Source organism: Trichechus manatus, unplaced genomic scaffold, assembly GCF_000243295.1.
Source record: "Trichechus manatus latirostris isolate Lorelei unplaced genomic scaffold, TriManLat1.0 scaffold00030, whole genome shotgun sequence".
Lineage (NCBI taxonomy): Eukaryota > Metazoa > Chordata > Mammalia > Sirenia > Trichechidae > Trichechus > Trichechus manatus.
In genome coordinates this window covers 15,714,431-15,727,295 of record NW_004443966.1, presented here as the reverse complement: position 1 = coordinate 15,727,295, position 12,865 = coordinate 15,714,431, and positions in this window count along the sequence as shown.

Here is a 12,865-nt window from a genome sequence, read left to right as displayed (position 1 = left end):
ATTTTTTAGAGAAGGCATTAATAAATTGGAATGGGTCCAGGAGTGGATGACCAAGCTATACCCCCAAAGCCAGTCCACGGGAGGGAGGGAGGAGACGTGGGGCCGGTGAGATTCTGACCCTGAGAGCTGACTTGGGAAGCTGGCAGAGCCACCACGTGGACGTGGAATCCACCTTCTGTGTGTGCCGTGGAGGGCAGAACATTCCGAAGAGGGGAGTATCCACCACGCAGGCACAGCTCAATTCTAAACAGTCTCTAGTTTTTAAAGCTGTCCAGATGCCACCAGCCAAGGTCTCTGAAGGTAGCGAAGGCAAGGATCGGACTTCTCCCCACTGGCTGGAAACCAGAAAAACAGGGGGCACTTCTTCAAATGACCATTGCCAACACATGGGGCAGCGTCCCCCATGGCCCATGCCACCCCACCCCCAGCAGCCAATAGGGCCTAAAGCCCACCCCCCACACAGGAGGTAGTCAAAAGGTGGCATTTTCTACATGTTTATTTTACTTCTCCTGATGTGGTGCAGTGGTTATAGCTTGGCTGCTAACCAAAAGGCTGGCAGTTTGAATCCACCAGCCGCTCCTTGAAAACCGTATGGGGCAGTTCTACTCTGTCCTATAGGGTTGGTGTGAGTCGGAACCAACTCGACGGCAATGGATTTGGATGTCAGCTGGGAGAAAGATGTGGCAGTCTGATTCTGTAAAGATTTACAGCCTTGAAAACTCTATGGGGCAGTTCTATTCTGTCCTAAAGGGTCACTATGAGTTGGAATTGACTCGACAGCAATAGGTTTTGGATGTTAGAAACTCAGGTCCCTGGGTGTTGCAAAGGATTTGCACTTGACTACTAACCTAAAGGTTGATGGTTCGAACACACCTAGCAGTGCCATGGAAGAAAGACCTGGCAATCTGCTTCCATAGAGATTACCCATAGTCATAGAGTCAATTCTGACTCATAGCAACCCTATAGGACAGTAGAACTGCCCCATAGGGTTTCCAAGGCTGTAATCTTTATGGAAGCAGACTGCCACCTCTTTCTCCCTCAGAGCAGCTGGTGGGTTCGAACCACCAATCTTTTGGTTAGCAGTTGAGGTGCTAAAGCACTGCACCACCACGGCTTCTCATAGAGATTACAGTCAAGAAAACCCGATAAAGTAGTTCCACTCTAACACACGGGGTCACTGTGAGTTGGCATCAACTCGACGTCAACAGGTTTGGTTTTTTGACACCAGCATCTGGCCACATTTCTCCCTCCTGGCCTTGCGATACAAGACATCTGTGAAGCACGGACTCAGAAACAGCCACACTGAGACATAAATGACCCAGTAATCCCACTCCTGAGGAGCCCCGGTGGCACAATGGTTAAGCAGTCAGCTGCAAACTGAAAGGTCAGCGGTTTGAACCCACCAGCTGCTCCACAGGAGAAAGGTCAGGAGATTGGCTTCTGTAAAGATTCCAACCTAGAAAATCGTATGAGGCAGTTCCACTCTGTCACATGGGGTCACTATGCGTCGATAATCAACTCAACTGGCAGCAAACAACAGCAATCCCGCTCCTGGATATTTATTCATGGGAACTGAAAGTGAGACTCTGCCACCATCTAGGACCAGGGAGAGAAATTTAACCTGGACCAAGGCCTTCAATTAAAGGGAAAAACTCACTAGGTGTCAGATCAGGCAATGCCAAGCTGGATGGTGAAACCAGTAATAATAGACCTCAGTGCCAGGTCGTATGCTGAGGTCTTTACCTGTGCTACCTCATTCAATAGCTCAGAGGGTTACTGGATATTCCCTATCAATTTACCTGAGGCCAGGGTAGGGCTGGCATGGAGGTGAGGAGATGAATCTTTTGAAATACACGTTTCTGGACTCTCTCCTCCATGGAATAGCATGTTTTACATTATTAAGCAGAATACCACACCTCAGCCAATCTTGCAGCCAGCAAAAACAGAGGCTGAACTCCTTCCCATCACTGAAGGGTCCCTTGTGTTGCAGAAAGATCCGGGGCTCCTTTAGATAGCCACTTCACAAGTATTTGTTTTCAGATCATTAAATACTTAACAGAGGGAGAGACTAAAAGCTGAAGTATTCCAAGCCACTGCTGATTAAGTATCAATCCGAAATGAAGACAGAACATGTCTGAATTACCATGATTCTTTGTAAGGACAGGAGGTCCGTGTTCTTTTAATGCTTTTTGTTTTGTTTTAATTTGCCTGACAGGAAGCTAAAGTCTAAAGCATGTGGTTGAATACAAGATGCCCACGACCTTGCCGCTCAGATGGGTATCACTCTCCTCGTTTTACAGGTGAGGAACCTGGGCCCTCAGCAAGTGTGCCAGTCCCCTGAAGTCACACGGCTCCTAAGAAGGAGCACGTGGAGGGCCGGGATTTGATCTCAGGCAAACTGACTCCAAGTGTCGAGTGCCCCCCCCCCGCCCCCGCCACTATTGCTCCTCCCAAGTGCGGGCAGAGAGTTTTTGGAGACACAGCCTGCAGCCATGCTTTGCCATGCATCCCAGTCCCATTTTCCTCTCACAGCTGGCAGAGCCGAGCTTTCCTTGTGAGTGTGGCGGTGGGTTCTGGGGTCAGGACAAGGCAGCTCACACTTACTGTACAGAATTTGCTGCATACCAGGCACCGTTCAGGAGCCCTGGTGATGCTGCGGTGAAAGCACTCAGCTGCTAACCAAAAGGTCAGCGGTTGGAACCCATCAGTAGCTCCACAGGAGAAAGACGTGGCAGTCCACTTCCATAAAGATTTACAGCCTTGGAAACCCTATGGGGACAGTTCTACTCTGTCCTATAGGGTCACTATAAGTCAGAATCAATGCCACAGCGGGGTTTGAGGAGCCCTGGTGGTGCAATGGTTAAGCACTCAACTGCTAACCGGAAGATAAGTAGTTCAAACTCACCAGCCGCTCTATGGGAGAAAAGACTGGGCGATCTCTTCAGCCTAGGAAACCACACAGGGCAGTTCTACCCTGTCCTACAGGGTCGCTATGAGTCAGAATTGACTCCTTGGCACACAACAACAACAGGCATTGTTTGAAGTTCATGCTGTTCTGCTTTACATATAGCACATCATTTAATCGTCACAACAACCAACTGAAGTAGATTCCGTTATGAACTCATGTTACTGATAAGAAAACCAAGAGCTAGAGAGGTTAAGTAACTCGTCCAAGACACCTGGATATTAAGTGCTGGATTCAGCTTCCAAACCCAGTCAGTTTTGTTCCAGAATCTACACGTTTAACTTCTGCCTCTGCACTCCCAGCAGCTGGGGGAGAGAGCCTGGCCCCTCTCCTGGCTGCAGACTGGGCCTCGCCCTCTCTTTGGGCTCTCAGATCCCACTCTGAAGATGAGGAGGTGACATTTAGCGCCAGCCTCTCTAATAGGCTTCAAGAGGCCTCAGTATTCCCTTGTGGTTCAGGAGTCAAGGGGTTAACTTTAACTTTCTCCCTAGTTCAAGGGAAACGAAGCAGAGGCCTTGTTTGGGGGTAGGTCCGATGCCTGAATCACTTTGGCATTTAATTGCTTATTATTTAATTGCTGTATTGGGGAGCACAAAGTTATCTATTGCGAAGTTATTAGCAAATTCCAGTTTTAAGGAAATAATTGCTGAATCCTCTCTCCCTGGATTGAGTAATTCCTTCCAAGATGCTCAACGACATTAAGCATTTTCACTGGGGCCGCTAGCAGCTTTGTAATATGCAAATAAAATAACTCTGTAATTACCAAGAAAATGCTTACTGAAGTGACAAATTTTTACCCAGCAGTGAGTTGAGGAAACAAATGGCATCATTTGTTTTTTAAGGATTCTTTAACCTTGTTAGTTGGCATTCACTTCCGTGCTGTTTTATGGTCATTTAAGAAGACAGCAGAGCCAACGGGCCTCCCTGGATGGGCAGAAGGCCCTGCTGGGAGTTCCCTCTGCCAACCAGTCTTGCTGGTCCTATGGAGGCGTGGATGGTCCATGCTGGGTGCTAGGGAATTATGGGCACATGCCCTGAAAGTTTCCACATATGCTGGGATTTTGCTTTCAGTTGGGCTCAGGGTTGATCATTCCAGATAGACAAATTGAGAGTGACCTATCAGCCAGAAGCAGCTGCCAGAATGATCCTCCTGAAACCCAAGCATGACTGGTACTTCCTTATTTTCAGGCCCTCCACTTGTGCTTCAGGGCTAACAGCACAAAGTTCAGCCCTTTGCCTGGCCCTCAAGACCTTTCACAATCAGTTAGTATCAGTGCATTGGGCACGATAAGGGCTCCAGCTATCTCTTCTCCAGGCTCATCCTCATGCAGCCTTGGTTTCTTCACCTGTAAAATAGTGTGTCAGTCAGTATAGACTCTGTTATGCGGCAGTAACAAGCAAGTCCAAAATCTCAGTGGCTTAAAACAATAAAAATTTATTTCTTGCTCATGCTACAGGTCCATCATGGGTCAGTGGTGGGGGTGGGGGGTGGGGGGAGGCTTCTGTTCATGTACTCACTCAGCAAAGTAGGCTGAAGGAACCATCTCAAACATTGCTGGCCTGTCACCATGTTGGAGGGAAAACGAAATGCTCACCAACCTGGAAGGGCATGTTACTTCCTCTCACAACTCATTGGCCAGAACTATTCACATGACCCTACTCAACCACAAGGGTGCTAGGAAGTTAAATTCTGCTTTGTACTCAGAAGGACAAGAGGCAGAAATACTTAATGGCAGCACTAATGACTATCACAAATGAAGATTTTAAAAATTACATAAGATTTATCTCCCTCATTGAGTTGTTGTGAGGGCTAAGTAAAAGCATGCTTGTAGAGAACTTAGCACAGGGCCTCGCACATGGTAAGTGGTCAGCAAATGTTAGCTACTAACAGGTGCTCAATACACGCTTATTGAGGGGGCAGTCGTGGTTTTGTGGTAGAATTCACGCCTTCCATTCTGGGAGACCCGTGTTCGATTCCTGGCCAAGGCATCACAATTGCAGCCACCACACATCTGTCAGTGAACGCTTGCGTGTTGATATGATGCTGAACAGATTTCAGCAGCGCTTTCAGCCTGAGGCAGAATAGGAGGAAAGGCCTGGCCATCCACTTGGGAAAATCAGCCAATGAAAACCCTATGGATCATAATGGTAACGATTCGCAACCAATCAAGGAGGTGGTGCAGGACTGGGCACATTTCATTCCATGTGCGCGGCGTCATCATGAGTTGGGGGCTGACTCAATGGCAGCTAACAGCAATGACACACTTTTTAGATGAAGGTCCCAGTGTAACCCTATGGAGCTACAGAGACCCACCCACTCTCTCTCCCTCTCATCCCTGTAAGTTGCAGCGATCAGAGAAAACCTTCAGGAAGAGGTAAGACTCAAACCAAGTGTTCAGGATTCTGCAGTGAGCCCTGAGGGAGAAAGGCGGTGAGGCTGGAAGGTAAGACGTACATGGAGAACACAGAGGAGACCAACATCCCTGAAGAGGAGATTTCAGGGACAGTCCTATATTCCGTAGAGGTGTTCTCTCAACAAATAAGAGAAGGGACTTCTCGCTGAAGCCCGAGTAAACAAAAACAACTCACAAATCAGGAAAACTCCATTGACATACCCTGCATCTACATAATTCCTGGCTTGGAAAATGTCACTAGGAGATAAGGTTGGGTTAGATGATCAGAAAACTTCACCTGAAGCCCAGATCCCAGCTGAGAACCTGGGTCTCCTGGCTCCACAGCAGAGGCCTCTCCACGGCCCCAGGAAAACCTCCACTCCGTGGCTGACCTGGTTGTCTTCGTTCTTCTTGCTGCCAAAGGCTCCATTTCCCTGTGACCACGTTTGCCCCGGGATAACTCTTTCTCTTATATTTGCCTTGGTAACTGCTCAAAGTCCCACAGAGGCCTTGGAAACGTGCCACCCAGATCCTCTCACACTGGCCAGATTATTTGTGGCAAATGCCTCCCTTTTGAACTCTGGACCTTCTGGAGGAAATTGTTTCAATAGGAGTAATGCTGGCCTTATGATCTGGGCGTCTGGATCGGGCTTCCAGGATACATGGCTCTTTGGAAGGAAATGAATTCAATTGGCAATTGTATTTCCATTTAACGTGCCTAAGGCGTGGTCTTGTACTCTCGCCAGTGCATTTTTCTTTTTCATTCAACAAACACTTATTGATTTCCTGCTGCAAATTTGGCACTGGGCTGGGTAGGGGCACGGGGAGGTGGGGGGAATGGACCTTAAAAAATAAAGTACTTTGATCCAATATAATAAGCAGTGTAATAGAGATAGGCACCAAGGACTATGAAAGTTCACAAAAAGATGGGTAATCACACCTGGGCAAGGCAAGAATGCTCAGAAAGTGGGGCCAGCACCACTAGACAGCAAAGAAAATGACTGTGCACAAACTTAGGGGATTCCTGTACTTACTCCAAGAGTCCCTGGTGGTGCAAATGGTTAACGCATTCAGCTTCTAACCAGAAGGTTGGAGGTTCAAGTCCACTCAGAGGCAGTTGGAAGACAGGCATGGCAATCTACTTCCGAAAAATCAGTCATTGAAAACCTTATGGAGCACAGTTCTACTCTGACACAAATGGGGTCGCCATGAGTCGGAATCAACTCCATGGCAACTGGTAAGATACTCCAAAGAGAAGGCTCACGGTATTTCTGGACGCACTGAAGATGCACATAGTAAAACATGATCCTGCTGAACAGACATTTTAGTGTGGACCTGCTGTTTGCCAGGCACAGAGGTGACTGGGGGATCTGAAAAGGAACGAGGTACGGTCCCTGGCTACAAGCTTACAGTCTAGTTGTGGAGATTAAGGCTTGAGCACAGATCACTCCACCAGATGGCCCAGCAGGAAGATTCACATTGCCTCAGAAAGCCCTCCTGGAGTCTTTCCAGATGGGACTGGGACATCCCAGGGCAGGCTTCTTAGAGGAGGTGACTGGGCGAGGTTTTTGCAGGATGGGTAGAATTTGGAGAGATGGAGTAGTGGGGATTAGAGAAAACATATCACAAACAGGCAGGTGACCACAGAGCTGAGTCACAGACACCAACACACACTCCCCCCACCTCAACATATTGGAGTGAGGGTCTGTCCACAGCAGTGGGGCAAAGCTGGAGAGGTAAGGTGAAGTGAGCATGGGCAGGCCTCAGCCAAGGCAAGCTGAGACTTGACCTTGTAGGCCTGAGGCTTCCCAAAGCTGGCACCACCAAAGACCTATTGTTCATTTTCTCTCAGGATTCCGTCTTTTAGCAGGTTTTGTCTATTGAATGGAGCACTGGTGGCTCAGTGGGTAAGAACTCAACGGCTAACCAAGAGGTCGGCAGTTCAAATCCACCAGCCACTCCTTGGAAACGCTATGGGGCAGTTCTACTCTGTCCTGTAGGGTCGCTATGAGTTGGAATCGACTCGAAGGCAATGGGTTTGATTGTTTTTTTTCTATTGAATACACCACATCTACCAGACAATCTATGTGCTTTCCCACAGTATAGCCAGTGTTCACCCAGTTGAGATCATTCTAGCCAAAAGGAAAAACAAAAATTTCTGAACATGCCACTCTGGTGTTCTAGACTCTTCAATGGCTGCCCATTGCCCTCAGGATAAAGTACAGGATGCAAGGCCCTTGGCTACCTGGCTGCTCACCTCTCTGCCTGGGCTTTGCTGAAGTACCGGTGGTTCTTTGCACCCGAACTTTTTCCCCTCTGGGCATCTGTCTACGCCTCTCCTCTATGTGGATGCCTCCCCAACTCTTCCCCACCTCCATAGCTCCTGGCTTCACTGGGATCAAACCTTAATACTTCCAGGAAGTGTTGCCTGACCCCCAGATCTAGGTTAGGTGCTGAACTCTGATCCCACTGTGCGTCTGGGTGGTCATGCTCCATTTGCTTGTCTGTCTCCCTCAGGAGATAGGGCAGGGACTCCATATCAAGCCCCCGGTGCCTAGCACTATGGAATACAGTAGGAGCTCAATAAAAGTTCGAACGAGTGCATGAGTGAGTGAACGTGATGTGTCACATCAGGTTGACAAGTGGAGCTAAATCACAGTAAAACGTACCATTTGCACCCACCAAGGCTTCTGAAGGCGTGGATGAAACCTACAGATTACCCCCATAACTGTCTTCACAGGCTACCAGACCCGGGATGCTCGCACAGGCACTGAAGAGCCAATGGGGACTTGGCCAAGGGAGGGGCATGCCTCCTCCAACCGCAGTCATATCCTTGTGACAGCCCCTCCACATGTCCCCAGTCAAGAGGGTTGGGGAGCCTGGTGGTACCATACACCTCCCCCCTCCCCGAGGTGTCGTCCCTGCTCTCTCACTTTCAATATCTCCTCCCCTTCTGACCCCGAACAAGAGGATCAGTGCTCCTTGGGCAATGACAAGATGACCTCCTGTGGATCCCTTACACTGTCACCACCAACAGCTAGTGTCAACTTTGCACCTACTACGTGCCAGCACTGGCAGCTCAAGCACACCCCAAACCCCATCCCTGCCTTTGACGGGCTTAGAGAAGGGCATGAATAACTCGATAGGAGCCCCCAGCAGGGTGAGTAATGGGTGCAAAGGGATGCCCAAATGTTAAGGAATGATTTCTAAAGACTGCATGTATTTCTCTGCCATCCTCATGAGTCCCCATGCCAGTCTATGGAGAGGATGGAGCAGGCAACAAGTTGACCACAGGCAGCCTCACATCCCTGTGGTCACGGACCCAGTAGCACATTTTGTGTTTCCTGCTTCAGGTTCCTACCCTCTTACTTACAACTTTGTGGTTGTTGTTGCTGCTGTTAGCTGCCGTTGAGTGGGCCCCTGACTCATGGCGACCTCAGGTACAATGGAACAAAGTGCTGCCCAGTCCTATGCCATCCCCATGATCGGATGCGGATCAGACCACTGTGAACCATAGGGTTTTCGTTGGCTGATTTGCAGAAGTAGATCGCCAGGCCTTTCTTCCTAGTCCATCTTAGTCTGGAAGCTCCTCTGAAACTTGCTCAGGATCATAGCAACACACAAGCCTCTACGGACAAACAGGTGGTGATTGTGCATGAAGCGCATTGGCTGGGAATTGAACCCAAGTCTCCCACACGGGCAGTGAGAATGTTGCCACTGAACTAGCACTGCCTCACACTTATGACTTTAGCCTTGATCTATGCAGATGACACAGCCTTGCTTGCTGAAAGCAAAGAGGACTTGAAGCACTTACTGATGAAGATCAAAGCCCACAGCCTTCAGTACGGATTACACCTCAACATAAAGAAAACAAAAATCCTCACAACTGGCCCAATAAGCAACATCATGATAAATGGAGAAAATATTGACGTTGTCAAGGACTTCATTTTACTTGAATCCACAATCAATGCCCATGGAAGCAGTAGTCAAGAAATCAATGACGTATTGCATTGGACAAATCTGCAGCAAAAGACCTCTTTAAAGGGTTAAAAAGCAAAGCTGTCACCTTGAGGACTAAGGTGCACCCGAGCCAAGCCGTGGTATCTTCAATCACCTCATCCGAATGCGAAAGCTGGACAATGAATTAGGAAGACCAAAGAAGAATTGATGCCTTTGCATTACAGTGGTGGTGAAGAATATTGAATATACCATGGACTGCCAGAAGAAGGAACAAATCTCTCCCGGAAAAAGTACAGCCAGAATGCTCCTTAGACGTGAGGAAGGCAAGACTTCGTCTCACATACTTTGGACATGTTATCAGAGGGACCAGTCCCTGGAGAAGGACTTCATGCTTGGTAAATAGAGGGTCAGCAAAAAAGAGGAAGGCCGCCGACGAGATGGATTGACACAGTGGCTGCAAAAACGGGCTGAAACATAGCAATGATTTGTAAGGATGATGCAGGACCAAGCAGTGTTTCATTCTGTTGTACGTGGGGTCACTATGAGTCAGAACGGACTCAGCGGCGCCTAACAGCAACGAGAAGGCAGCCACTGAGCTTCTTGGTACCTGCCCACAGCTCATAGAACCTCACTAAAACCATCCTTAGATGTCAAGATGATCTCTCTGCCTTAGCTTGAGTGTCTTGCCCAAGTGAGTAGAGAAACATAGAATTTGAACCCCAGTCTGGGAGACCCTGAAGCCAGGGCTGAGCATCAGTTGCCTGGTTTGAACCTCACTGCAGCCCAGTGGGAAGGGTCAGCAGATGGGAGTCTCCTCTGCTGGCTCCTCATAGATGAGCTCTCTCGCTATTGTCGAAAAATGAACCACATTGGCCAGTGGATGCCAAGAGCCCACAAAGGGGCCCCAAGGGGATAAACTCATCTTTCTCTTTGGCCAGCTTGCAATGCCATGGATTGTGGCTGCCCTCTGGGAAGAGCCCCCAGCCTTAGGAATAAGGCTAAGGAGGGACAAAAGAAGAAAAAGTGTCCCTGCCTTCAGTCTAGGCCCCCCAACTTGTCTCTCCAACCCACAAACATCTTCCTACAGCAGCTCGTTCATTCATTGATTCGACTCCTCATGAGCACCAGTCTGTGCCAGACACTTGCCTCACTCAATCCTCGACAACTCAAAGAGTGCTTTAATTTGTCCCCATTTTACAGAGAAGAAAACAGAGGCTTAGAGGGATTAACTATCCAAGGTCATACAATTTCGAGCCACATTCGTCCTGGAGGACTCCAGTCCCCCTGCCCTCAGTTCTGCAGCTATCACACAGTGGGGAGGAGCTCAGGAACTGGGTGTCCCTCTAGAGAAGATTTCAGAATTCAGGTCCTCTGTTTTTCCTCCTCAGACTTTTGCTCAGCTCAACAGCCCTAAGGGAAGTCCCTGAGCATCCCCTGGGCTCCCCCCTCCCTCCAAGAATACTCACCTCCATCACCAGGGGTGAGAGAGGACTAATTAACAGGCTGCTGAGGACTTTGAAGATGAAAAGCAGCCTTCAAGTGGCAGCCTATTATCCCTGAGCTTCACACACGAAATGATGAAATTCCAGGTTCCAAATGGAGAGTAAAAATCCTTTAACAAGGTGATCAAGCGAAGCAGGCAAGGGCGTTCACCCTCACCTTCCGTGTGCAGACCCCTGCGGTTGGGCTAAAAGCATCTGCCCTGGGTCAGCCTCTGGCAGGGAGGGCTTCTCCTGGCCCAGGCTGACCTGCCAGCAACCCAGGTTCTGGCGGCAGGGAGAAGCAGCCCCCTGCCCCCACCACCCGCACCAGGGCCCCTGGCCTGTAGAGGGAGGCCTTGGGAGGAGCCTGAGGCAGATAGGAGAGTTGGAAAGGGCCGGGCTGAGGAGTGAGGAGCCTGGGTTTCCAGTCCTGTCTCTGTCACTAGCTCGATTTCTGACCCCAAATGGGTCTCTGCCTCTCTGGGCTCAGTTTGCCTTCCTGTATCACAACGGAGTTGGCCTACGTGATGTCCACCCTCCGCCCCACAAACCAGTGTCTCTTGAGGATGGGCACATGGCCTTGCCTCCACTATATCCCCAGTGCCAAGCACGGGGCCGTGCACAGACCAGGTGGTCAATAACTCATTGTTGACAAGCAGCTGACTCTAGGCTTCCTTCTGTGCTGATTTCCTGGGGTTCGAGGACTGTAGGTGTTCAATTGGTTCCAGATTACCACAGCTGGAAAGGAACAGCCCTCCTGTACCTTCAAGGTGCGTCCTGACTGGCTAGAGAGCTGAGAACCAGCCTCTCTCTCTCACACACACATCATAGATACACACATGCGAACCTTACACACCCATACACATATACACATCACATACACCACACACATACACATCATATACACATACACATATACATCACACACCACATAGATACACACATGTAAACATTACACATTACACCCATATACATATACACATCACACACATATACCTATACACATCACACACACACACACACCACACACATCCTACACACATACATCACACACACCACATCATACACACGTCATCATAGATACACATGAACATGACACACCCACACACACATATACATCACACATGCATGCATATCACACACACATATACACATCACACACATATACACATCATACATACACACCACACATACATACACATATACGTAAGCAGACATACATACGTGCGCGTGTGCGTGCACCCACGGAGGAGACAATGCCCTGGGGCAGCTGTGCCCTGAGCAGCTGGAGCTCTGCACAGCCCTCCTGCCCCACCTCAGAAGCACACTCCTCCTGGCCTGCACTCCTGGCTGTCTCCCCTCCTAGGCTGTGGCCTCCCTGAGGGCAGGGATCAATCCCAGTCACCTCTGGGACTCCAGTGCCTGCCACGGGGACAAAGTCAGCCATAAACAGAAGCCCTTGGTTTTATTAATCCAATAAACATTCATAAAATTGAACTGCCAAAATCATTAGCTTGAAGGAGTTTTGGAAATGTCCCATCAAAAATTAAAACTATCCTGTCTCTGCTAACTTGGACAAGTTACTTAACTTCTCTGTGCCTAAGTTTCCTCACCTGTAAAATAGGGAAAATAACAAGGTTATGAGCTAATTCCTATAAAGACCTGACAACAGCATCTGACACCTAAACCCAAAAAGTCAATTGCCGTGGAGTCGATTCCAACTCATAGGGACCCTGGAGGACAGACTAGAACTGCCCCATAGGGTGCCCAAAGAGCGGCTGCTGGATTCGAACTGCCGACCTTTTGGTCAGCAGCTGAGCTCTTAACCACCGTGCCACGAGGGTGCCAATCTGACACACAGTAGGTACTTAATAAAGTCAGTTAGTTAATATTTCTTATACTATTATAATTATTACTTATTTAGTCATTACCATTAATTAGATATTAATTACCATTTGTTAAATAGCTTTTCTTCTCTTTACCTCTTTGCTGCCACCTGGAATTTTTAAACCCCTTTCACTGCACAGGGGGAGGGGAAGCAGGGAGAGCAGATGCCATTTGGATGG